This window comes from Halichoerus grypus, chromosome 2 (genome assembly GCF_964656455.1).
Source record: "Halichoerus grypus chromosome 2, mHalGry1.hap1.1, whole genome shotgun sequence".
Lineage (NCBI taxonomy): Eukaryota > Metazoa > Chordata > Mammalia > Carnivora > Phocidae > Halichoerus > Halichoerus grypus.
Genome location: NC_135713.1, coordinates 15,590,775 through 15,616,610, shown reverse-complemented (window position 1 = coordinate 15,616,610; position 25,836 = coordinate 15,590,775). Strand labels below are relative to the sequence as shown.

Here is a 25,836-nt window from a genome sequence, read left to right as displayed (position 1 = left end):
TAAATAAATAAATAAGGACCAACTAATTTTGAAAAGTTCACCAAACTTTAACTCTACATTCTCACAGCATAGACTTTATAATTCATATTAATCTGATTGTTTCTGATCTGGTTCTAATACTGTCATAAGAAAAAAATAAAAACTAGAAACAACAAAGCCATTCTATGACTTTGTTATGTGCTCAGATCTGTAGTGATGTTGAATATCTAGCCACCACTTGGTTTATTTCTTGATTTATCAAAAAGCACCCCCCAAAACAAAACAAAACAACAAAAAATGTCCCTAGAAGGATTTATGACAAGCCTAAATGTCCTACTTATACCAGTGAGTACTTTATATTGAGTAAGCATTATTATACATTGGAAATGTAAGATTGTGGAGAATTATACAAAGAATAGTTAACTTGCTGTAGATTTTGAGCTCTCATTAACAAGGAAATCACATGATACTCTTGTACTAACATAAATATCATTTCACTGAATTTTAGATTTTTAAACATTTGTATATTTCTAATCTCTAAATAAATTATTCAAAATAAAAAGTGATTTCAGATGTGAAATTAGGTCTCTTATATTGTGAAAATAAAAATCTTTGTCCTGTAGAATTTTTCTCCTTAATCTAACTAAGGTATACATTTTTTCATTGAGTCTAAATTCCTTAAGACCGCTCAAGAGATAGTTAGAGGTATTTTTGGAAATTGCCCTATTAGCAAAAATTCTATTCTTGTTCAGATACTTTAGTTAAGCTGATCACATATTTAGTTTGTTCCTGATGTTTATTGTTAAGAAAACCATGATTTGTAATGGAGTGTTATTTAAAAATCTTGATCCTGAATGTTGTGTTTTCCTTAGTATCTCGATTGATATTTGTCATGACGCTCTTACCAGGCAAACACAAATGGAATGTGTTTTTTGAGCACTTCTATGTCCCACATATTACACCACATGCTTTAAAGCCGTTATCTGTTTTCCATGTTCACAACATCCATTTTATGTCAGCTGTATCTCATCACTTCACACTGAAGAAACTAAAACCTAGACAAGTCCAGTCACTAGCCAAAATCCACCCCAATTCCTAATTTGTAGACTGGCTTCACAAACCACATGGTTTAATTTTAAATTTTATTTAGGCTTTCAGTCATGAACAATGGCAGAATTGCCTCAATTTTGTAATCCAGGACTAATTATTTTGCTACATTGAGAAGAATAAATTTTAATTTGTGGTTGTAGTAGTTTTCTAGGACCTCCATAACAAAATACCATGGACTGGGTACCTCAAACCACAGGAATATACTTTTTCACATTTCTGGAGGCTAGAAGTCCAAGTCAAGGTTCTGGTAGGAGTTTCTTGCTCCTGAGGCCTCTCTCCTTGACTTGTACATGGTCACCCTTTCACAGCTTCTTCACAGGAAAAAACACATTTCTTCTTCTTCTTTTTTTTTTTTTTCTTGTTTTTTTTTTTTTTCTTGTTTTTTTTTTTTTTTTTTAAAGATTTTATTTATTTATTCATGAGAGACAGAGAGAGAGAGAGAGAGAGAGAGAGAGAGAGGCAGAGGGAGAAGCAGGCTCCCAAGGAGCAGGGAGCCCAATGCGGGACTCGATCCCAGGACCCTGAGATCATGACCTGAGCTGAAGGCAGATGCTTAACCATCTGAGCTACCCAGGTGTCCCAAACACATTTCTTCTTAAAAAGAAGCATTCCTGGTGGATTAGGGCCCATTACAACCTCCTTTTTACTTAATCATTTCTTTAAAGGGCTTACCTCTCTAAAGTTGTATTCTGATACACTGGTTGTTGAGACTTTAACATATGAATTTGGGAGTGGGGCAAAATTTAGCCTCTAACAGTGGTCTCTTAACAACCTTTGATTCCATAATCCCAACCTTGAACTCACTGTAACTCAGAGGTATCTGTTATTAGGAAGATGTGCTGTCTGTCATCATTACAAATGCTAGTGTGTATTTACACGTGTCCAGCCTTCTTGTATTTTTTTTATAGGAAGATTGCTCGTGAGTTTTCAACATCATAAATAGGATACACTGTCATTTTAGGTTTATAATACTTGGGGGCAGTATTTCTTAAACACTAGTGAATATTAGAATCATTTTCTGAAACAGAGCCGTGGCCCCATCTTCAGAGATATACTAAGTCTGGAGTGGTATCTGAAAATAGAACACGATTTAAATGGCAAAATACTAAGACATACACACTGACTCAGGTCATTTTTAATTCTTATCCCAAGAAATGTTGTGAATTCATTTAGCATAGTTGTTGAAACAAAGTGAAAGCTTGAGATAATTATTAGGAAAAGTCTTTTGCTGTGAGCAACATAAGCAAACATAATTCCTCTCACTATAGAAAAGAATAACTTTGCCTTTTCCACCATTATCCCTAAATTCTTCTGTCTAAAAACTCCCTTGAAAATATCTTAAGTGAGTTATCAGTTTGATTTTTTTTTTTCTTTTTTACAATCTGGCTTCCCATATATGTAACTTCTTAATCTACATGATAGTTGATAAGCTCTTATTTGTTTTAGTGGCATTAAATCAACATGCAATTTTATCTGTTATAGATAAAGAGGATAGTAATTATTAAAACATTACTACTGAAAAACATATTGTGTTTTGAGGATCAAGCACAGCTGGGAGCTTCATACCACCTCGAGCACCAGATGCTCCATTCCCTGTCATTTGTTTAGAATTATTTACACACGTGGATGGGTGAGCAGAAGGGTGGGGAAACACCAAGCATTCTTAATATTTCAAAATTTGTTATTTTTTTAGATAATTTAAGGAAGGAAAAGGAAATACATACAGGAAAATGCCTCCTTTCTTTCCAGTGTGTTCTACCTAGTTTCCAGTCTTCCTCAAATGGGAGATACCATAAATTTGTCATATATTCCTTTGAAGATATTTTGGCATAAAGAAGTAAATATAAATGTATATATTTGTCTCACTTTTTAAAAACATTTAATGGCATACTATTCTGAAACTGTCGTTTTTTAATGATATATATTGAAGATCTTTCTGATCCCTATATAAGGATATGCTTAATGTTCCATTGCATGGAACTCTCATAATCCCTTTTAAGAGCCGTATGTAGATAGACATTAATAGGTAAATGTTAATAGGTAAACTTTTGCTGTAAAAAAAATTCCATTTAACACAGTGTTAAAATTGTGTGAATATTAAATAGATCATTTCCTGTGTATATAATTCCTATAGCAAAATTTCCTCATATGACAGGAAAAGATTATGTTGACTACCTTTTATTGTTATATTCAATTTTAAATGATATATCTTAGTCTGTAGGAGAATATATTAGTCAAACAATAACTTCTATGACTTTTGTAGAAATTGACAAATTGTCCTCAAAGGGATTGACCTGTTTTACATAAGCTTAAGCCTCCTACAGTCTCACAACTGAGTTAGCAAACCTTTGGATATTTTTGTAGTCTATTGGGTGAAAAATTAGATGTCAAAGCAGTTTTAATTTCTATGTTTCTTATTAACAGATTGATGATTTTCTTAATATGTTTAAAAGCCTTGTTATGTTTTCTTCCCAGTGATCTGTTCATTATATATTTTGTCTAGTTTGAGGAGATGAGATTACTGAGCACTTTGCTTGCTTTGCTTACCATAATTACGCCATGTAGACATTTTCAGATTTTATGAATTGGTTTTTAACAAGCTTTTCTTTTGATTTCATGGGTTAAAAAAAAAAAAAAAAGTCTCCCACATTATAGCCTAGTACATTTATGTGGCTACGACTATAGTTATCCAGATTAGCTGCTTATGAAATGCAAGAATTTTCATCTCTTTCCAAAGACAGATTGTTTTTTAGGAAATCTGCTGTGTGTGTATGTGTTTGTGGTTCTGGGTGCAGTCTTGGCTTCTTTGCTTTTTCTGAATCATACTGATTTCAGAATGGTTTTTCTACCAACCTGGTATCTTCCTCCCACCCAAGGTGCCATTGAAGACAAGGTTTTACACCAGGGTGTGAATATTCACCCTCAGTTTATTTTTGCTGAGATTTATTATTAACGACTCCCCTTGCTCTTGACATCTCTTTCAATGGTTCTTTGCCTCTATTCCCTTTCATGTACTACATGGAAATTGCTTTAGTTCATTTCTATAGTTTTTGGAAGCCCTTACATATAATTTAGATTCTAGGAATTATATGTTGTTAGAGACTGAATGTTTGTGTTTCCTCAAAATTCATATGATGAAACCCTAATTTCTAATGTGTCTGTATTTGGGGGGTGGGGCATCTAAAGAGGTAATTAAGGTTAATTGAGATCATAAGTGTAGGATCCTGATCTGATAGGTTTATTATCCTTATTAAAACAAAAACCAACCAAACAAACAAAAAACACCAAGAAAGCTGTTCTCTCTCCCTTTCTCCTTGTGTACATGAAACAAGGGAACTCCATGTGAGACATATGGAGAAGGCAGTGGGCTAGGAAGCTAGGAAGCTAGGAAGAGAGCTTTTGCCAGAAACTGAATCAGCTAGATTCAGCTAGCTGTTGTTTAAGCCACGCCTATGGTATTTTGTTATACTAGCCCCAGCCGACTTACACATATGCCTCTCATCATTTTAAGGGAAAAGACATTGGTAATTTTTTGTTTGTTGTCTTTCCTCAATCATATTGTTGTACTTATTGCTTTTCAGTGTAATTCAATAGGGCATGGAAGTACTATTTATATACACATCCAGTTTTTTATTGGATAATTCTGTGATAATTCTATTTAAAAGTTGAGTTATCAATAGTCTTCATTGCCACTGATTATTGGACAAGAACACATATGTTCTATTTAGCCCAAATGGCTTTATAGGAACCATTATTAAGATTCTCACTTTTTAAAATCAGCTATTGGATGAGGGATAGGGCATGGGTTTTCACAAATGTGAACAGGGCAATTGAGTATTTTTTTTTTTAAGATTTTATTTATTTATTTGATAGAGACAGCGAGAGAGGGAACACAAGCAGGGGGAGTGGGAGAGGGAGAAGCAGGCTTCCCGCTGAGCAGGAAGCCCGATGCGGGGCTCAATCCCAGGACCCTGGGATCATGACCCCGAGCCCAAGGCAGACGCTTAATGACTGAGACACCCAGGCGCCCCTTGAAAAATTTTCAATAGGAATATAAGAGGATATTTGTGACCTCTCTAATTCACCACCAAAGCAGCAATATTGTGGTATATCATGGCTTGCATGGCCCATGATGAATAGGAAATGTTAAATCCTGAGATAGATAATGGGATATAGAGAATATATGAGGTTCACTATTGGTGTTAGAGCAGATACGAAACAAAAGAACTTTCGGACCTCATGGTTATCCTATGTCGATGTATGTCCTCACATGTGAATCCACATGGTACAGCCCTGCAGGAGGGTGTCTTACAACTAAAAAAACAATAGAATGCTCATAGTTTTACTGGTAATAATATTATTACTAATTACAATTGAGAAATTTATATAGGCCAGGCTCTTAAGAGATATTATATCATGTAATAATTTTTTCATTCATACTGAATGGTGTTGCTAAGCTCGTTTCAAGTAGGCCAACTCAGTCTAGCAGAAGTTAGTTTACTCAGATAAACCAGTTTACAAATGGTGAGGGACAAAACCAAGACTCAAACTTAGATCAGCCTGACTCCAAAGCCTTTCTTTTCAAGTTTACCACCTGGCTAATCCAGATAGTCTTTCTAGGAAAGACAAGGTATATAATGAAGAATTCATTCTCTATTTTGATAATTTATAAATTTAACATGATGTGGGTGAAATATTATGAACAATTCTTTTCCTATTTAACTACATCTTAAATGAGCTTAGTTATCTATATGTACAAAACCATGCTGATAAAAACATATTACTTTGTACTGCTTTTTTAAAAATCATGTTTCACAGAATATTCTGTCAGCCAATAAACCAAAGGCCTAGTTTTCTTTTTGGTTTTAAATTAATCGTCTGAAACAAAAGAGGATGCTCTCTACTAATTGGGTTTCTGCTTTTCAAACATACCATGTCTATATGTTCATCAGTAAGATGTTCAATATTGAAATTATTGTACATTCTTACAATTGTGTGATATATGGTAGTTAAAAATAATAAGTGAAGTCTATAGTAAACATAAAATGCAGTTATTATTATGGCCATAAACAATTGCAAAATACTAATGTAACATGCAAAAAAAGTATCAATTTAGCTTTCTTCATTTATCCTCTGTTTATGTATCTATTACTTATTATAGTTTATCTTCAATACTATATATGCATATTAATTTTTATATGTAGAAAGTAGAGCTTAGCATCAGAGGAAGAAAATTATTATTATTTTTGCTTTTCCCTTTATACCCAATTGTATTGTTTTTATTTATTTATTTTCTTACCATGAGTAGGTAACACTTTTATAATAAAAGCAAATAATAAAATCATCATCATAATAAATGTTCTCAGGATAAAAATCTAGACCTAGAGATTATACTTTTAATTATTGGGGAATTGAATATAAATACCTTCTGAATATTCCAAATAAAGATATATTAGCTGAAAAACCTCCATAGGACCACAAAGTAGCTATTATATTAACAATATGGCAAATTCCCCATGTAAACATATCAGCATGCTATCTAATAATACTCTGGAGGACATTACAGGGTTTTGTTGTTTTGTTTTCACATGATTCAACAAAGTTATATACTTTAGTAGCCCACAAGAGTTAACTGGAATGTCCACAGGGACTTTATTACAACTGGGAGACCCTTTTATATATCCAGTCTTTTAAATGATTATATTATGCAAACATATTACCTACTTTATTCTCTAATTGCTAAAAGCTATAAAAGCATAAACAGGATAATGCAATAACTGGAAATATATGCAGCAAATTGCAAATAAAAACTCAATGAGTTTTAGGATATTAAAAGTAAAACCCTTTACTTTCTTAGCTACCTCAAAAATTAGATATTTAATGTCTCATTTTATTAATATCTTAAAAATCTCTAAAATCTTGAAAATATTAGGATTAATTTTCTTTTTATAGAACTGAGAGATTGATAGCAAAATAGATGAAGAAGGTCCTCTACAACTTCTCCATGTACTTTTTTTTGTCATAAGTCACCATCACAGAAGAAAATTTCCATTTCATTTAAAAACCCCTACCTATGTAGAGGTTGTTCCTAGAGTTTAACCTAGTTTACAAGGATAAGAGAATCAGACTCATTTAAAGTGTAAGCTCCTTATCTAACTGAAGCTATTAGAAGACATTTGAATATGTATGACTTTGATTTTTTCTAAGCTGAGTTGTAAAGATAGATAATGTGGGAGAAAAATCACATTTATCCTAAACATTATATATCATTGATTATCATAGTACGTACAGTTAGTTTTTAAATTTTATAGTAAAAGGTGAAAGATTTATACGATCTGAAGAGAAACCAGAGTATTCACTAGATATAATAAATAAAGGGCATTCCCTATTTTTATCTTTAAATTTTGTGGATAGAAAAAATGTAACGTAATAAAAATAAATATGAATTAAATTCTAAAGTGTGATATCCATATAATATAGTATAGTAATATAAAATATCACTAACACATTTCAAGGGCTTATTATGAATCAGAAAGAGTGCTTTATCTTCTCTTGGTTCTCATAATACTAACTACAGTTTATGGTTTAGGTACTACTATCATATCATCCCACATCCAGGAATGAGACTTTTGAGATATTAAATAACTCACATCTCAAGGACCAATGACAAGTAGATAGAGGCGTAATGATTCAAAGCCATGTCTATTTAAATCCAGTGTTGGAGAAAGACACTGAACTTAAATAGAACTGTCTTCATATCTCAACTTTTCGGCAAGCTATTTCAATGCCAGAGTCTTAGTATCCTCAAGTAGAAAATGATCATAAAACTATTTAATTAAATAAGATAATGGCTTTAAGGATATAGCCCATTTTATATCATGTAGTAGATATGTTTAAAATGTTCATTTCTGTACTTCACTCCATAAATACTCGCAAACATAAATTCAGTGTAAAAAAATAGGTTGATGGAGTCTGGGTCTTTTATCAATAAATACATTGATTTAAGTGGTTGTGCAATCCTTTGCCTTCTAAAATATTTGTTCTCTAGACTTCTGTGATACCTCACCTACTCCCTGCCTCCACCACTACCACCAAGCCACATATTTCTTCTATTTCAAGGCTCCTAATTCTTTACTTTTTTTTATTAAAAATTTTTTATTAAAGATTAAAGATGGTTTATTAAAGATTTATTTATTTTAGAGAGAGAGAGAGAACACACAGATTGGAGTAGAGGCGGAGGGAGAGGGTCTCTGCTGAATGCAGACTGATGCCTGACTCCATCCCAAGACCTTGAGATCACGACCTGAGCCAAAATCAAGAGTTGGTTCCTTAACTGACTGAGCCACCCAGGCACCCTTCCTAATTCTTTACTTTTAATTCTAAATGTTGAATGCCTAATACTGAGTCCTGCACCCTACACTCTTTCCTACTTCAGTGTCTTCCAACATAATCTTATTAACTAGTACCTTTAAGTGACCTCAGTATCCTGCTGACTCTCATGCTAATACCTTTTTTTTTTTTTTTTCTGACTTCCCCACTGAGCTCTAGACTAGTTAGGGTCACTGCTCACTCAATATCCCCTTTCAGATGCCTTATAGGTAACACACATTTACTAAGTGAAAATAGACTCTACATTCTTGCCCTATTACTCTTTAACTCTTATGATTCTGTTTGAATTTTCTGCTTTCTAACCCAACCATCATCAAGTCTAACACATAGTCTTAGCATATATGTATATAAATATTCTACCTGTTGAGCTAGCTGGATATCTTTTTTTTTTCTTCTTTTCAAAGATTTTATTTATTTATTTGACAGAGACAGAGACAACGAGGGCAGGAACACAAGCAGTGGGAGTGGGAGAGGGAGAAGCAGGCTTCCCCCCAAGGAGAGAGCCCGATGTGGGGCTCGATCCCAGGACCCTGGGATCATGACCTGAGCTGAAGGCAGACGCTTAATGACTGAGCCACCCAGGCGCCCTAACTGGATATCTTTATCCTTCCTATGATAGTGCCTTATATTAAGCTACCATTATCTCTCACTTGCACTTCTGAAGTAGTCTTTAGATCTGTTCTTCATTTAATCCTATTGATCCCTCATGTTCCATTATTTTCATGGATATTAGAGTGTTCTTTTAAATCAGTTTATGTTATACACTACTCAAAACTCTCCAGTTTCTACTCATGTTGATTCATATAAAATTACATCTTTTTTTTTTTTTAAGATTTTATTTATTTATTTGACAGAGAGAGAGATAGCGAGAGCAGGAACACAAGCAGGGGGAGTGGAAGAGGGAGAAGCAGGCTTCTGCTGAGCAGGGAGCCCGATATGGGGCTCGATCCCAGGACCCTGGGATCATGACCTGAGCCGAAGGCAGATGCTTAACGACTGAGCCACCCAGGCGCCCCCATATAAAATTACATCTTGAGTGATGTCAGCAAGATGGCAGAATAGGAAGTCCCAGACCCTACTTCCTCACATGGAGACACTCATTCAAATTCCCATTATTAGAAATACAGAAACCAGTTATGTTGCTTCTGCACCTCAGGCAAATATGAAACCAAACACATCAAAAGTAGTAGGAAGATTTGTGTTCCTTTCTCACTATAATCCCTCCTCCTGGCACAGAGTACCATGCAGTTGGGAGGACACTCTAAGCTCCCGGCCCCTCCCTGGGGAAGGAAAGAAAAGACTAGACAATATGTCCAACATTCTGATAATTTTTGGAAAATTCCCAAATGACAGCCCTCTGACTCTTCTGTCTCAGAATGCTGTCAGGACCCAGCAACGATGCCCACTCTTACCACTTCTATTCAACATACTATTAGAAGTCCTAGTCAGAGCAACTGGGCAACCAAAAGAAATAAAAGGCCCCCAAATTATAAAGGAAAAATAAAGTTATATCCAATCACAAATTACATGATCTTATATAGAGAAAACCTAAAGATGCCTCCTCACACACACAAACTCTTAGAACTAATAAACAAATTCAACAAAGTTGCAAGATATAAAATAAACATACAAAAATTTGTTGCATTGCCATGCACTAACAATGAACAATCCAGAAAGGAAATGACATGCCCTGTTCATATATTAATATTGATTAATATTAATTAATCAATATTAATTAATTGATTAATATTAGTCGATTAATATTAATTAAATATTAACAATTAATATTGTTAAAATGCCCATACCACCCAAAGTGAAGTACAGATTTAGTGTAGGCAACCCTTATCAAAATCCCAATGACATTTTACATTAATAGAAAAAAAAATCCTAAAATTCACGCAGAACCAAAAAAGACCCTAATAACCAAGCAATCTTGAGAAAGAACAAAGCTGAAAAGCATCACACCTCCTGATTTCAGAATATATTACAAACCAGTACTAAAACAGCACATTACTTGGATAAAAACAGACACATAATGAAACAGTATCAAGAGCCCAGAAATAAATTCAACGGATATCCCAGAGTCCAAGAGTAAACGATGGGGAAAATATCCTCCCTTCAGTGAACTGTGCTGGGAAAACTGAGATCCATATGTAAAAGAGGGTAATTAGACCTTTGTCTTATACTATACACAAAAGTTAACTCAAAATGGATTAAATACTTCAATTTAAGACCCCAAACTACAAAACTCATAGAACAAAAAACAAGCTGTAAGCTCCTTGACATGATCTTGGCAATAATTTCTTGCATTTGACACCAAAAGTAAAGACAGTAAAAGCAAAAATAAATGGCACTACGTCAAACTAATATGTTTCTACACAACAAAGGAAACCTTCAACAAAATGAAAAGGCAACAAATGGAATGGTAAAAAATATTTACAAATCATCTATCTGGTAAGGGATTAGTATCCAAAAGGTGTAAAGAACGCATATAACTCTAGCAAAATAGACAAAGAGATTGAAAAATGAGGAGAGGATCCATATAGACGTATCTGCAAAAATGGCATACAGATGGCCAAGTCCATGAAAATGTGCTCAACTGCACTAATCAGGGACATGGAAATCAAAACCACAATAAGATACTACCTGATACCTGTTAGAATGGCTATTATTAAAAAGACAAGAAATAACAAGTATTGGCAAGGATATGGAAAAAGAAATCCCTTATATACCATTGGGAATGTAAAAAGGGTACAGCCACTATGGAGAACAGTATGGAGTTTCCAAAAAATTAAAAATAGATCTACCATGTGATCCGGCAATCTCACATCTGGGTATATACCCGAAGGAAATGGAAACAGGACCTTGAAGGGATATCTGCACTTCATGAAGATTACAGCATTATGCACAACCGCCAAGAGGTAGAAACAACTTAAATGTCCATGGATAGATGAATGGATAAAGAAGATGTAGGGGACACACATACACTGGAATATCATTCATCCATAAGAAAGAAGGAAAACCTTTTATATGCTACAACATGGATAAATCTTAAGGACATTATGCTAAGTGAAATAAGCCTTTCACAGAAGGAAAAACACTGCATGGTTCCATTTATATGAGGTATCTAAAGTAGTCAAAGTCAATGAAAAAGAAAGTAGAATGGGGAGACAGAAATGAGGAATTGCTCTTCAGTGGGTATAAAGATGACTTATATGACTGGATTCTAGAAAAGTCTGCTATCCAACATTGTACTTATAGTGACCAATACTGTATAGTACAGTTAAAATTTGTTAAAGGGGAAATCTCATGTATGTTTTTTTTATAATAATGATAAAACCACATGTTCTTAACCATAAGGCAACACTGCCTCATAAAGCTAATTTAAAAGAAATCTAATTTCTCACAGGCCTTTGGTGTTCTTACTCCCGGCTGTCTCTGATGCCGTAGCTAAGCCCACTCTAGCCTCAGTTCTACTACCGTTGAGCACAGCTGTACTCAACTTTTCTTGATTTTCTTGATTTCATTCTCTTGATTTCTTGATCACAGAAAAGTCATTTTGACTAAGGGCCTTGGTGTCCACTGTTCTCTGTCTGTAATGATTTTCCCTCACATCTTTGTGTTTGATGTTTTATGATTCAGGTCTCCACTCAAGTATCAGGCCCATAGGAGGGGACCTCCTTCTGACTACACATTTTAAAGTTCCCTAAATTCACTTACCTCTAAAACACTCTGTTCATTTTCATTTTGTTTTCCTGCCATTGTGCAGATTTCTGCCTAAAAAAAAAATTGTGTATTTGTTTACTTTCTCAGTCAACTCTAACATAATATGATAACAAGAACATTCATTGTTTAATTAGTAATCCTTAGCATTAGGATAGTGGTCCATAATAGAAGTTCAATAAATCTTTAATCTTTGCCATATCAAAAAAAAAAAAAAAAGACAAATGAGTTTAACAATATTTGAAATCAAAATCTTTAAGTGAAACCCATGAAAACCACATGAAATGGTATTTTCTTCTAAAACTTTCTTAACTCTTTCAAACACAGAGAATGGTATTTCTCATCTGGACTCTTTCTGCATGTTATTCAGACATTTCTTATCATCTTTTTTTTTTTTTTTTTTTTTTAAGATTTTTTATTTGACAGAGAGAGACAGCGAGAGACAGCGAGAGAGGGAACACAAGCAGGGGGAGTGGCAGAGGGAGAAGCAGGCTTCCCACTGAGCAGGGAGCCCGATGTGGGGCTCGATCCCAGGACCCTGGGATCATGACCTGAGCCGAAGGCAGACGCTTAACGACTGAGCCACCCAGGCGCCCTTGACATTTCTTATCATCTTATCTCTTTCCAGTTACCTCACAGTATTCCTGTGAAAATCAAATAATAAAAAAATATGAGAATGTACTTGTACATTATAATTCAAGATAAATATTTTTTATAACAATAGTGAATCTTATTTATATATGTTTTATTTGTCTTAGTCTCCGATTAAACTTAAAGTTTTCTTTCATTTCTGTTTTTTATTTTGGTATCCTGCAAGATCACAGTACAGTAATTTGCATGTAATAGAATTTGATAAATAATTTTTATTGAATACATAACAGCAAATTTGCCTACAGTGTTAGGTTTGTAATAGTTTGGCTTCTATTGGTATTATTGAATATTATAAATAATTAAACCATATCGAAATTCAATTTTCATTGAAAACCTGGATTGTATTTTATACCATTTAGGCCATTAGTTTGAACTATTTATTAGATTAAGTTCATGTTTGTTGTTAGGTGATTCAGAAATTAATTCAAAGGACATTTTTCTTTTTAGGCCCATTCTGCTAATCCAAGTATTTGAGAAATAACAGTGGATATCCATCCTGTTTTTAAGAGGTTCACAGTGTAGTTTGAGAAAACAAAATATGTGATAAAACTTTATAGTACAAAACAAAATGCTGTTTACAGTATGTTGGAGGTGCAGAGAAGTACCTGATCCATGAGTAGTGGTGGGGATTACAACTGGGGGACACACAGAGGCAACGGTGCTTGTGTTTGAAGGACAAGTTTACAGTTCTCAAGGGCCATAGCTGTGAAAGTCATTTCAGATGTAGAGCATTCAATGCCATGTGAACACGCACTGTGTGTTCATACTATCATTATTGAGCATATGGAGTATAGAGTTTTATGAGGATATGGCCTATGATAAATTGTCTTTCTAGTCATGTTGTTTAAGTGTAGTTTATTAAAATTGACAAAAAAATTGTACAGATAACATGGTTTATGTGATGCATAGGATTAAAAAAAAAAAATTGAGAACAATTCCAGATTGGGCATTGCAGGTGCATGTATGTGCATGTATGTTTGTCTTCTTCAGGCAGACTGCATATTATGGGATATTCTTTAGGGTTAAAGTGTGGCCAAGTAGATATAACAAGCTCACAATGTGATATAAGCGTTGGCTATATTGGTAAGAGCTTGATTGTAATGATAAAGGGTAATTCGCCCTTTATGAACCTGAATAGAAACATGAAGTTCTATCAAACATCTGACCATTTGAACATAGTTTTTTTAAATATAAATTTATAAAAATACTACATGTACCTTTTTCTGTTTAGGACATGTTATCAAATTTTATCATTAATTAAAATTCACATGTACAATACTTAGCATTAAACAATGTTATGACACCTGGGGCGCCTGGGTGGCTCAGTTGGTTAGGCGACTGCCTTCGGCTCAGGTCATGATCCTGGAGTCCCGGGATCGAGTCCCACATCGGGCTCCCCGCTCGGCGGGGAGTCTGCTTCTCCCTCTGACCCTCCCCCTCTCATGCTCTCTGTCTCCCATTCTCTCTCTCAGATAAATAAATAAAAAAAAAAACCTTAATAAAAAAAAAAAAAAAAAAAAAACAATGTTATGACACCTTATAGATTTTTATTTTCTAAGAAAAACTATTAACAGTTGGTTTGACTCAATATTTTACATAAAACTTCAGTATGTATATGGCATAAAAAAAATTTAACACTCAGAGTGCCTGGGTGGCTCAGTTGGTTAAGCATCTGCCTTCGGATCAGGTCACGATCCCAGGGTCCTGGGATCCTTGCTCAGCGGGAAGTCTGCTTCTTCCTCTGCCTGCACCTACCTGCCCCAATTGTACTTTCTCTCTCTGTCAAATAAATAAATAAAATCTTTTAAAAAATTTTAACACTTAATTTTCTTACAAATAAGAACCATGATGCTCCATATTATATTTTAATTAAGCCAACAAGATTCCATATAAATTAAGGAAACTGAAATACCCCAAAAGAGGAAGAATCATATTCCTACTTGTTATAGGAAAGGTGAGCCACTTTACTGTAGAAATGATTAAAGAATACATACTATAGGGGCACCTGGGTGGCTCAGTCAGGTGAGTGTCCAACTCTTGATTTCATCCCAGGTCATGATCTCAGGGTCATGAGATTGAGCCCCATGTCAGGCTCCGTGCTCAGCAGGAAGTCTGCTTCTCTTTTTCTTTCTCCCGCTCCCTCTGCCCCTACCCCAGCTCATTCACTCCCTCTCTCTTTCTCTCAAAAAAAAAAAAAAAAAGTACATACTACAGAAAAGCTAAATTCTTTCAACTTTTGCAGGTTTATTATACCTACCACTGAGTATCTTTTTGGGTATACTTTAATTTGGGACATTTATTGTAGTTACTTCTAAAATGTATGTTTTAAAAACATTTTCAAAACTTATATAGGAAATATTTTTTTTCTAAATTGTATATAACATACATCATATAGATAGAAAACCATAGCTCTAAAAGACATATAAGTATTAAGTATTCATGTGGCGCCTGGGTGGCTCAGTCGGTTAAGCATCTGCCTTTGGTTTAGGTCATGATCCCAGGGTCCTGGGATTGAGTCCCGCATCGGGTTCCTTGCTCCACAGGGAGCCTGCTTCTCTCTCTCCCTCTGCCGCTCCCTCTGCTTGTGCTCTCTCTCTCTGTCTAATAAATAAATAAAATCTTTAAAAAAAAGTACTAAGTATTCATTATCAAGACATTATATAATAATTCTGTATTTTAATAATGTTTAGCTTAGTTTATTCCAAGAAATATAAAATTCAAATTATAATTAAAATATTTTCTTATATCCAGTTCATGATAAATAATCCAATAAAACTTTGCAATGATGCATGTAATATATTTCATGCAAAGAGCATGCCACTCTTAATTTAAGAGACATACTTTAATTTCTTTTTTGTTTTCTCAGCTGTGTCAGTGGACTTCGAGGCATTCAGATAATCTTGACTGTGACCATAACTCTGATTAATTCTTACAGAGACTCGTGAGGTTATTACACCTATTTTACTTATGAGAAAATTTGGCTAAGTTCACAGGACTACTCAGTGGGTCACTCAAAACTGAGAGAAGCCAAACCTGGTTTTATTTGTGCATTTAGCTGAGTCCTGATTGTGAGCACCAGACTGTGCTAACCAATAAGGACATAAAGATTAAAGTTAAATTCTGGCTGGAGGTTACAGTCCAGTTTGGACGACAAGTAAATGCATAAGTCATGTGATTAAAGTGATAGGGTAGAAAAAATTATCTTTTATGTTCTTGTCTGCTGTTCCTGAAATAAAACATTAGTAAGAGAAAAGCATATAAATTTATTTCATATAGCTTTTACATGACATAGGAACCTACATAAGGAAATAAAACCAGATAAAAAGCAGTTAGAGCCAGACTCTTCTATAATGAGTTGGACAAAGAGTAGTAAACTGTGAAAAATGCCCCAGGGAAAGGGACTTGGGCTAGTTAGTTAATTGGGTAGAAGGACATGACTAGAAAGATCAGAGTTAGCAAGGCTTTTTTTTTTTTTTTTTTTTTTTACAGATTCGTCTTGGTCTCAAATTCCCATCCTTGGTGACAAGAATGTTTGCTTCCTTCTGCTATAAAGAGAACTTCTTTCACAAGGGGATATTATCTTCTGCCTTTAGGAAGATCAGAGTGCCCTTTTGTATCTGTTCCTTTTCAAGTCCCTCTAACTTAAAATAATCTACATGCTAGAGTGGCATATTTTGGGGTGGCATGTTCTGAGCTCCTTCACGACAACAGAGAGAACAGGGGACCACAGAGTGGATGGGCTCTGGAGACTCACTTGGGGGACTGGTGACTCACTGATGATTAAAACAGAGAAGTGGGCTTTTCATTTAAAAGAAACAGCTTGCTCAAAGGCACAAAGACTAGCAAGAGCACAGCATAGTCAGGAGACAGTGTGGAAAATATGAGTAGGTGTTTTCTGGGCAGACACTGAGGATGACAGGGAAAGTGGGAAGGTGCCAAATATTGAAAAGTCATGAATTTCATCTGAAAGTGTTTTGATTCTCTCCTGGAGGTGATGCAGAGACATGGGGGCGATTTCAAGCAAGGAGTTGAAATTATATACAGTGTGAGGACAGACTTCAAAGGCAGAGGTGTTGAAGGGGACTCTACACAAGGATCACGCCTTCTGTTTGCATTGCATAGTCTTGTGTGCTATGAATGGCACAGATAAAGCATAAGATGTAGTTTCTTACTTCAGAGGGAAAGGAGAAAAACAGGATTGTAATATTTGTGGTCAAAGTTGCAGAAAAAAAAAAAAAAAAACTGCCACCAAAAATAAGTCCTCTGGAAATTAGGATAGAGTGTTATCCATCATCTTGCCATCACCACTCCCCACTCCCCCACATTTTCCTTTCCCTTTTTTCTGTCCTCTGCACTTTATTTCCCCCTGAAATCCAAAGGCTGGAGAATATACAATTTCAGTTCAATGGTTGTTAAATTAGGGTTAAATTCAGCTCTGACTAACAAACATAAAAGAGGTGTGGCTTTAAAAATATTTTCTCTATTAACGAAGCTCAGAGATTGTATGGAGGTTGCACTCACTCTGCAGTGTTCTCTGGGATAAAGTTGGTTGGTTTCTCTATCTCCAGGCTATGACACACATTCTCATGGTCCAAAAGGGAGCTTTAACCATCATAGGATTCAAGTGGCAAGATGAGGGGGAAAGAATAGATAAAATACATGTCAGTATTCTTCTAGGGAAATTTCCTGGGAACTTGAAAGATAATACTCTGCTTCTCTGCCATTGGTTAGAACTTAGTGATAAGGCCATATCCAGACACAACAGAGGATACGAAAAATAATGTTTATTCTGGGTAAGTGAAGTGCAGGGACATAATGCCTGGCAAGATGTATGGGGTGCTCAGTGTTGGAAACCAGATAGTGAGTTAGACCACTAGGAGTTTGTACCGGTAGTGTTTTTGATACTTTAAATCAAACTGAATAACCATTTTAGAAATTTATTTCATGAAACTCTAACATCTTAGATGATATGTGTATGTGTAGTATGCGTGTGTGTGTGTGTGTATAACAAGAATATAAATTAAACAAAAATAGTGTGTTAGGTGGAAATACTTTTAGAAGACATGAAGAAATTCAAAATATTTATTTGTTACTTGGACATATACAGATAAGTACAGAAACATTGCATTTGGTACCACCATTTTCTTCTACTTTTCTTTTCTAATTTTTTGAGTAGTGTTAGCTAGACTTTAGGAGGGTTAGAATCAGCCACATAAAAATTGGAAGTAATTTTATATTAGCTACTACAGCCAAATAGATCAGTATTGTGAATATTATCTTATATTCTCTTCAAGACATTGCCCTCCCTACTAGGTATATAAATTCAGGAATATATGAAATATTAAAATAAAACTCCATATAAATATGTTTGCATTAATCTAACAATAATGGAATTTGTCTTGAGACAGAAAAAATAGTGACAACATGAATGATAAATAGTCTGTTTTATTTCCTTTTATTTATTTATTCTTAGTCAACATAGTAGCAATATCCATACGTGTATTTTGATCTATAAATAATAAGATATAACTTATAAAGGTATATAGTATATGACATTGCAAAGTTTACTAATGCATATTTGGCTCAATATTTGAATAGCTTCCTAATTGCCTCTGTGTAAAAAGGAACTTAGTGAAAAAGCAGGATTTTATTGATGAAATATAATTTTCTTATCCAGTATTTGTGTCTTTGATTGTGACAGTCTTCGAAGTGAAAAGTAAAGCATGCTTTTAAAGTTTTTCTGTAAAACATTTTTTAAAATTAAATATTTAACTTGAAGTGGGTTATCTTACACTACTCTTGCAGCATATACTCTGAATTAATTTCTCTATTTCTCATTTATCTTTCATTTAATGTTGTTGAATTCAACAAACATTTGAATGTTGTTCATTCAACAAACATTTACTCATTGGCTACATTATGAGAAGTACTTCACAGGAGATGAAAAATACCCAGGCATAGTATGAGAACTTAAAAAACAACAACAACAACAAAAACAAAAGCCAAAACAAACAAATAAAACCAAAAAAACCTGACACAAAGGGAAAATTAAATAACACCTATATAAATAATTAGAATGCTGGTCTGCAATAGTAAAACAGGATTAGATAATGCTATGGTGATTTAGAGGAGCGAACAGTTCCATTGAACTATGGTATCCAGACTTGCAAGTGAAGGGTTTGAGATTTTACCCTACTATCAAGCTTATGAGTTAGGCTGCCACAGTTTTGTAGATGTTGACAGAACATATGAAACTCAGAAGCAGAGAAAAAAGGCCTTATCCAAATCACAGCAGGTGGCATGAGTTCTTCTTGCTCCTTACATCCCATGGGGTAACATGAAGCAGCCCAGGTACATGCCATACACACACTATGGGTCATGGCTAAGGAACACTAAGCTTTGGAATCCTCAGTGTTATATTGGGTCTGCTAGCAGACCTCTTCAATCCGTGTCCTAAAGGAAGACATTATAATCCAGTCAGAAAACAAATCTGCTTTCTGCCCCAAAGGGAGGTTCTAACTTACTTTCTTTCAAGGCTGTTTGCTATACATGTATCCATGGGAAAATAGCATCAAACAAAGCTGTCAATGCCACTCATTCAGAAGATGTGTAGAAACACAAGAGACCCAAAGAGAATTGTTCTCCAAAACAGAGAGGTCTTTGTGGAGAAACATTCGTTAGTCTAGGCCTCAGATGATAGGTATTACTAAATGAAATTTGGAGAGTAAGGCTCTTAAGGCTAAGAAAGAAGAATGAGCCATGTGAGGGAGTAATGCCTGTATGTACATACATAATACTTTCGTACCTGCCTACATGAAATTTAATATCTATTACACTTACAATATTAATATTTTTAGAAGACTCTATTTGAGAGAGAGCACAAGCAGGGGGAGGAGCAGAGGGACAAGCAGACTCCCTGCTGAGCTGGGAGCCGGACACAGGGCTCCATCCTAGGACCCTGAGATATGACCTGAGCTGAAGTCAGATGCTTAACTGGTTGAGCCACCCAGGTGCCCCACAATATTAATATTTCTAACAGAAAAACATAATATGTAAAAGTTAGTGCTTTCTGATTTATGTTATTTATATATTATATTTTAGGGCGAGCCATACTTTGAGATAATTTTAAATGTATATGTGTATATATACATATAGGGTAAAATCTCAAACCCTTCACTTGCAAGTCTGGATACCATAGTTCAATGGAACTGTTTGCTCCTCTAAATCACCATAGCATTATCTAATCCTGTTTTACTATTGCAGACCAGCATTCTAATATATATATATATACATACATCCTTTAAGCAAATGCAATTTATCATATCGAACTTTAGAGCTGAGAGAATATCCTAAAATGGTCAGGTTGAGATTGAAATATTGATTTGGGGATCAACCTAGTGATAAAACTTGAAACAAATTTAGGCGAAGCCCTCCACAATCTATGTGGTTTGTGAGTATTTGCATTTTGACTGTAAGCAAGAGTTCCAATTGACACAGATTGAGAAGAGTAAAATTGCTAAACATATCAATTACCAATTGAAAGAGAAAAAACGACTATTTTCTCAATGGAGAAAATAGTAAAAATGGTGAAGGACAAGAAGGTAAAACAAAACTCAGAAGTCAATATCATTAGAAATTGAACAAGAACTAGACAGAACAAGAGAATGATACCAAAATTCTTGATCATTGAATCCAAAAATGGTGGAAACCATAGGTCCAGCATCAGACATATGCCTGAGAATGCATCTTGTCAGCAATGGGAGTTATGCTTGTAATCACAAGATTTTAGAACATCCTGAAGGTAATGCAAACAGACACACAAGGATATATAGATAAGTATTAAATAATTATTTGTTAACCTTAAAAAATGGCTTTTGTTCAATATTTGTAACTTTCATCTTTATAAGTACTCCAGAATTCAAACATAAAATTAATTCCCTTATATTTAAATCTGCCTGACAGTATGACGGCTTTAAATAATTCATCATGGAAAAGTTAAGTTGCTTTATTTTCAAGATGACACAAAGAACAGCTTTCTCATCTGATTAATATACAGGTTTGACAGTTGGGAAGCCCCACTTATGTGTATTGAGCATCATATTCCCATTGACTTGTACTTACTTCTCCCACAAGATGTCTTTATATATCTCACATTGAAAGTAATTCCAAACAATATGGACTTTCCATTATACTTTATCTTCTTTGACATTTTATGTTTAAGCTAGGCTTGCTCTATGCAAAGTCAGATAAATTCCTACCAAGTAACATATAATGCTAGAGTTCAGAACTTGGTAGCAATTAAAATTCTAGGGTTTTTGAATATGTGGAGTATCACATGTCACCCATCACATATGGAGACTGGAATGGTAAATTCATGAAATAAAGTCAACAGAGTATTTTTTTACAAAGACATTTTCAAAGTAACAAAAAGGGCAAAACTTTTTAAAAATGCAACAAAAGGCATTCTCTAGACCTCTTTAGAGTTCAAAGTTTAAAAGTTAAGAACAAATTGGTAAAAAACATCCAGGGAAAGGCACACATTTCAAGCAGTAACATTTGGGATAAATGTGAGCATACATTTCTCTGAGAATATTGTTTCCTAGGAGCTCTCTGAAGGAATGCCTGAATTGAAGATCTATAAATGCCTATCTTGGGTGATGTGAGTAACTCAGTGTAAGTGAGGAAAATAATTTACAAATAATACTCAGTTATTAAATCATAAGTTCAGATAATCAGATTGCTGCACATGCTCAAAGATAATTCAATTAGAATCTTTATTCATAAATGAAAAATGTGAAGCTCAGAGTAAAAAAAAATTGCTTATGAAAATGTGATAGTGTTCTATAAGATGAACATTTGAGGCCATGTCTCTTGACTCATGGTACACTGTTACTAACTCTACTGTGGAGGAAGGAGCAGTTACAAAAGCAAGGGTCCAGTATCTGGAAGCAACGTTTCACTTAAGTGAGCAGAGGGGAGAGGTGTACATTATACATTATTGCATGTAATGAATTATTTGGAAATTACTTCTTTTTTGGACTGACGGTAATGTTTTTTATCAGAGACAATTCTTTCAAATAACAGATGTCAAATTTGACGATGGAAAGCAGCAAATAAATTTATTGGAAAAATATTGTGGAGCCATCAAAACTGATGAGGGCTAAAGAATCAGGTTTGGGAAGTGGAAACCAAAAGTTAGATAGTAAGAAACAATTTCAGGTACTCACCACTGAAACAGTGTAGCTAGAATGACTCTTAACTCATGCAACTGCCCCTGGACTCCCCCAGAAGGCTGCTGGACTAACATCTGCTACATCTGGACCTTGAGAACCTCAGCACCATTGTGAAAAATTTCTCAATTGTCTCTCCATTCATCCATCATTTGTTTCAGGGTGCTGGAACATATAATTAACATGCATATGTCATTGGTATAAATTCTAACTAAAATGTTGTAAGAAGAAAGTACCAGGTCACTAAGTGTTTAGAGGTGAAAGGGCTCTGTTTATCAGACTTCATATATCGAACTGTTCCGTGAAAGTTGGGAAGGTGTTTGAGTGCTGCTTAATCAGAAAATGGCAGATGTCTGCAACATATTTCCACTGTGTTAGTCTTAATATTTTAATATAATTTGTGTTTTAATTCTTTCTAACCTATGCAGGGATGGATTTCTTGAAGTAGAGCAGATTTTTATATTTGGAGATCTGTCTTCTCATAGTAAATTAAATTACTTACAAAAGTACAGTAGTAATATTTACATTTGTTCTTTCATTCCACAGAGACTTATTTATCACTTTATAATTATCATAGTAGAGATCCTAAAGATACATTTGTAGATTAAAATGCATTTATATATTTTTGGAATGCCAGGCAAGATCAATATTATAAAGAACACACTCATTCTACATATCTGTAATGCATTACAAAAACCACTTTCTTCACTTTCACTCATGAATTATGCTTTGTTAAACAACTTAACATAAAGGGCAAAGATGTTAATTTCATTTAAAAATCACACCAAGTGGTGTGAAAGTATTAAGATAGCACCTTCTCTATATTCATCAATTTGACTTCTTTTTTTTTTCTTTTAAGATTTTATTTATTTATTTGACAGAGAGAGACACAGCCAGAGAGGGAACACAAGCAGGGGGAGTGGGAGAGGGAGAAGCAGGCTTCCCACGGAGCAGGGAGCCTGATGCCGGGGCTCGATCCCAGGACCCTGGGACCATGACCTGAGCCAAAGGCAGATGTTTAACGACTGAGCCACCCAGGTGCCCCCATCATCAATTTGCCTTCTAAGAAGAATGACTAAAGTTTCTTTTCCAAAATCTGTGACTTGAAAATTGTCTGTTGATACATAAAAAGTATATAAAATTCAAGTAATTTATTAGACTGGAAAGAATATTAAAATCAATTATTCAAGCCACAAATTTTGGTAAATGAGAAAATTGAGACTCAAAGAAATTAGATGATTCATATGTTTGTACTATAAGTACATTGTTGGGGAAAAAACAAAGGAAAGAAAACCTGTTTTTTTCTGACTTTCTTTCCAGTGCTCTCATCATGTTGGAGCTGCAATGGTATTTTAACATATTAAAAATATGTTAGATTGACTTCTTACATTTATTTAGTCCTATGCATTTAAGTTTTTTCCATGTCTTCTCAAGATTTGATAGTTCATTTCTTTGTAGTGCTGAATAATATTCCATTGTCTGGCTCTACCAGTTTATTTATCCATTCACCTACTGAAGAACATCTTGGTGCTTCCAAGTTTTGGCAATTATGAACAAAGTTGCTATAAATATCCACATGCAGGTTTTTGTGTGGACATAAGTTTTCAACTCTTTTGCGTAAATAGCAAGAAGAACAATTGCTGGTTTTATGAAAGAGTATGTTTAGTTTTGTAAGAAACCACCAAATTGACTTCCAAAGTATTGCCATTTTGTATTCCCACCACTCATGAATGAGAATTCCCGTTGCTCTTCATCCTCATAAGTATTTGGTATTGTCAATGTTCCAGATTTTTACCATTCTAATGGGTATGTAGTGGTATCTTATCATTGTTTTAACTTGCATTTCCCTGATGGCATATGATATGGACTATCTTTTCATATGCTTATTTGCTATCTGTATGTCTTCTATGGTGAGATGTCTGTTAAGGTCTTTCGCCCATTAAAAAAAAGTAAAATTAAATTTAAAAAAATGAAAAATAGTGTTTTTGAGTCATTTTTAATTTCAATCAGTGAAATATTTATCTTTGCTTCCATAAAATATTGCAAACTTCAAGTTATATTTACCAGATAATTAAAAGGAAATCCTAGTTCTAATCAATACAGTTCTTGCACAACTGGTAAAAAAGCATAACCATTAACCCTAATTTATGAGGAGAGATACTGATAGAGAAAAGCACCATATTCTAAGTCTCATGTGAGATTTTTTGCATTCCCTACTTGATATAAATATTTTTCTCAATTGTGTGAAAGAATTATCATGGCGACTTATTTGTATTCAGTTTGTTAAATCTTTATGTCATCATGTCATCTACCTTATAATTCTTTCAGACCTACATTTCAGTTTGTGTTGGTGTACCGGGGTGAATTTTATGAAATGAGAAAGTGATTCACCTAATATTTTTACTAGCTAGAGCAGCCATAATCTTGAATCCAATTTTTTTTTTTTCTAAATACATATTAAAACACACTGATAGGGGCGCCTGGGTGGCTCCATCAGTTAAGCATCTACCTTCTGCTCAGGTCATGATCCTAGAGTCTGGGATCAAGCCCTGCATCAGGCTCCCCACTCAGCGGGGAGATTGCTTCTCGCTCTCCCTCTGCCTACCACTCCCCCTGTTTGTGCTCTCTCTCTCTCTCTGTCAAATAAATAAAATCTTTAAAAAAATAAATAAATCACATATACAAATACAGCAAAATTTGCTACACAATTTCATGTTTTTATAAGCTAATAATTTCAGGGTCAACTTTTTATCCCTTATCCTCTTTTCTCTTCCAGAAATGTGTCTTAAGTTTTGCTTTATTGTCCAATTGTACTAAAATCTAAGTCCAAGTCCTCAATATCTCTTATTTAAAAATCAAAGCATTTCCTCCTGCTATTTTTGCCACCATTATTTTGTTCCTTTTACCTTTCTTTACATAGCTGCTAGAATTATGTGTAATGTCATCCCCAAGCTTGAAATCTGTTTTGCCTATATATGAAGACAACACCCTGGAGTATTATCTGCAGACCTCTCAAAATTCAGTCAAGCTATAATTCAGCCAAATGATGCTCTCTCACTTACATTCAGCTGTGCCAATCTGATATCCATGTATGGAGTTATTTTAAATCGCATACATTTTTTTTTCAGCCATGTTCCTTTCTGCTGTGTTTTATTTTTTCTATTGTACTTATTAAGCAATTCAAGTACCTACTTGATTGATCTATGACAGTTTTCAACTCTAAAGTATTTTGAGTATTTTGTTGAAGTACAGTGAGTCACATGTAGCATGTAATCCAAGTATAGTATGTGTTGTGAATTTGTATCACATTTAACAAAAAAACAAAATAAACACAAAAGCAAACAAAATTTACACTTACTGTGGAGTGCCTAATAGATCCCATATTCTAAGAGATCATATTACACCTGTGCAGATACTCATGGTCAGTTTCTGAGCATTTCTGCACTCCCAAGGGCTGCATTTCTGTTGTTTCAAAGGATTTTATACATACATACATATATAAATATACAAATATGCATATATATGTATATATGCACAAATATTCAAATACATAAATTATTTTAAAATAAAATATATATACAAATAAATATATGTATATAAATACTAATATATATATTATATACATTTGTTTTTAAATATTGAGAACAGTACAGATAGGGAGGTCCTTATAAAAATGTATGCAGTATGCAGGCTTATGCATGACTATGTGTATGCATGTTTGCATGTATTTCCAAAAGAATTTGTATATATTCTT

General features: G+C 34.3%; 1 protein-coding gene across 3 annotated transcripts in view; it reads left to right on the top strand.

The window, feature by feature from the left end:
- Positions 1–25,836, top strand: part of CDH18 (cadherin 18) — a 458,591-nt gene that overhangs the window by 124,943 nt on the left and 307,812 nt on the right. The window lies entirely within an intron of this gene.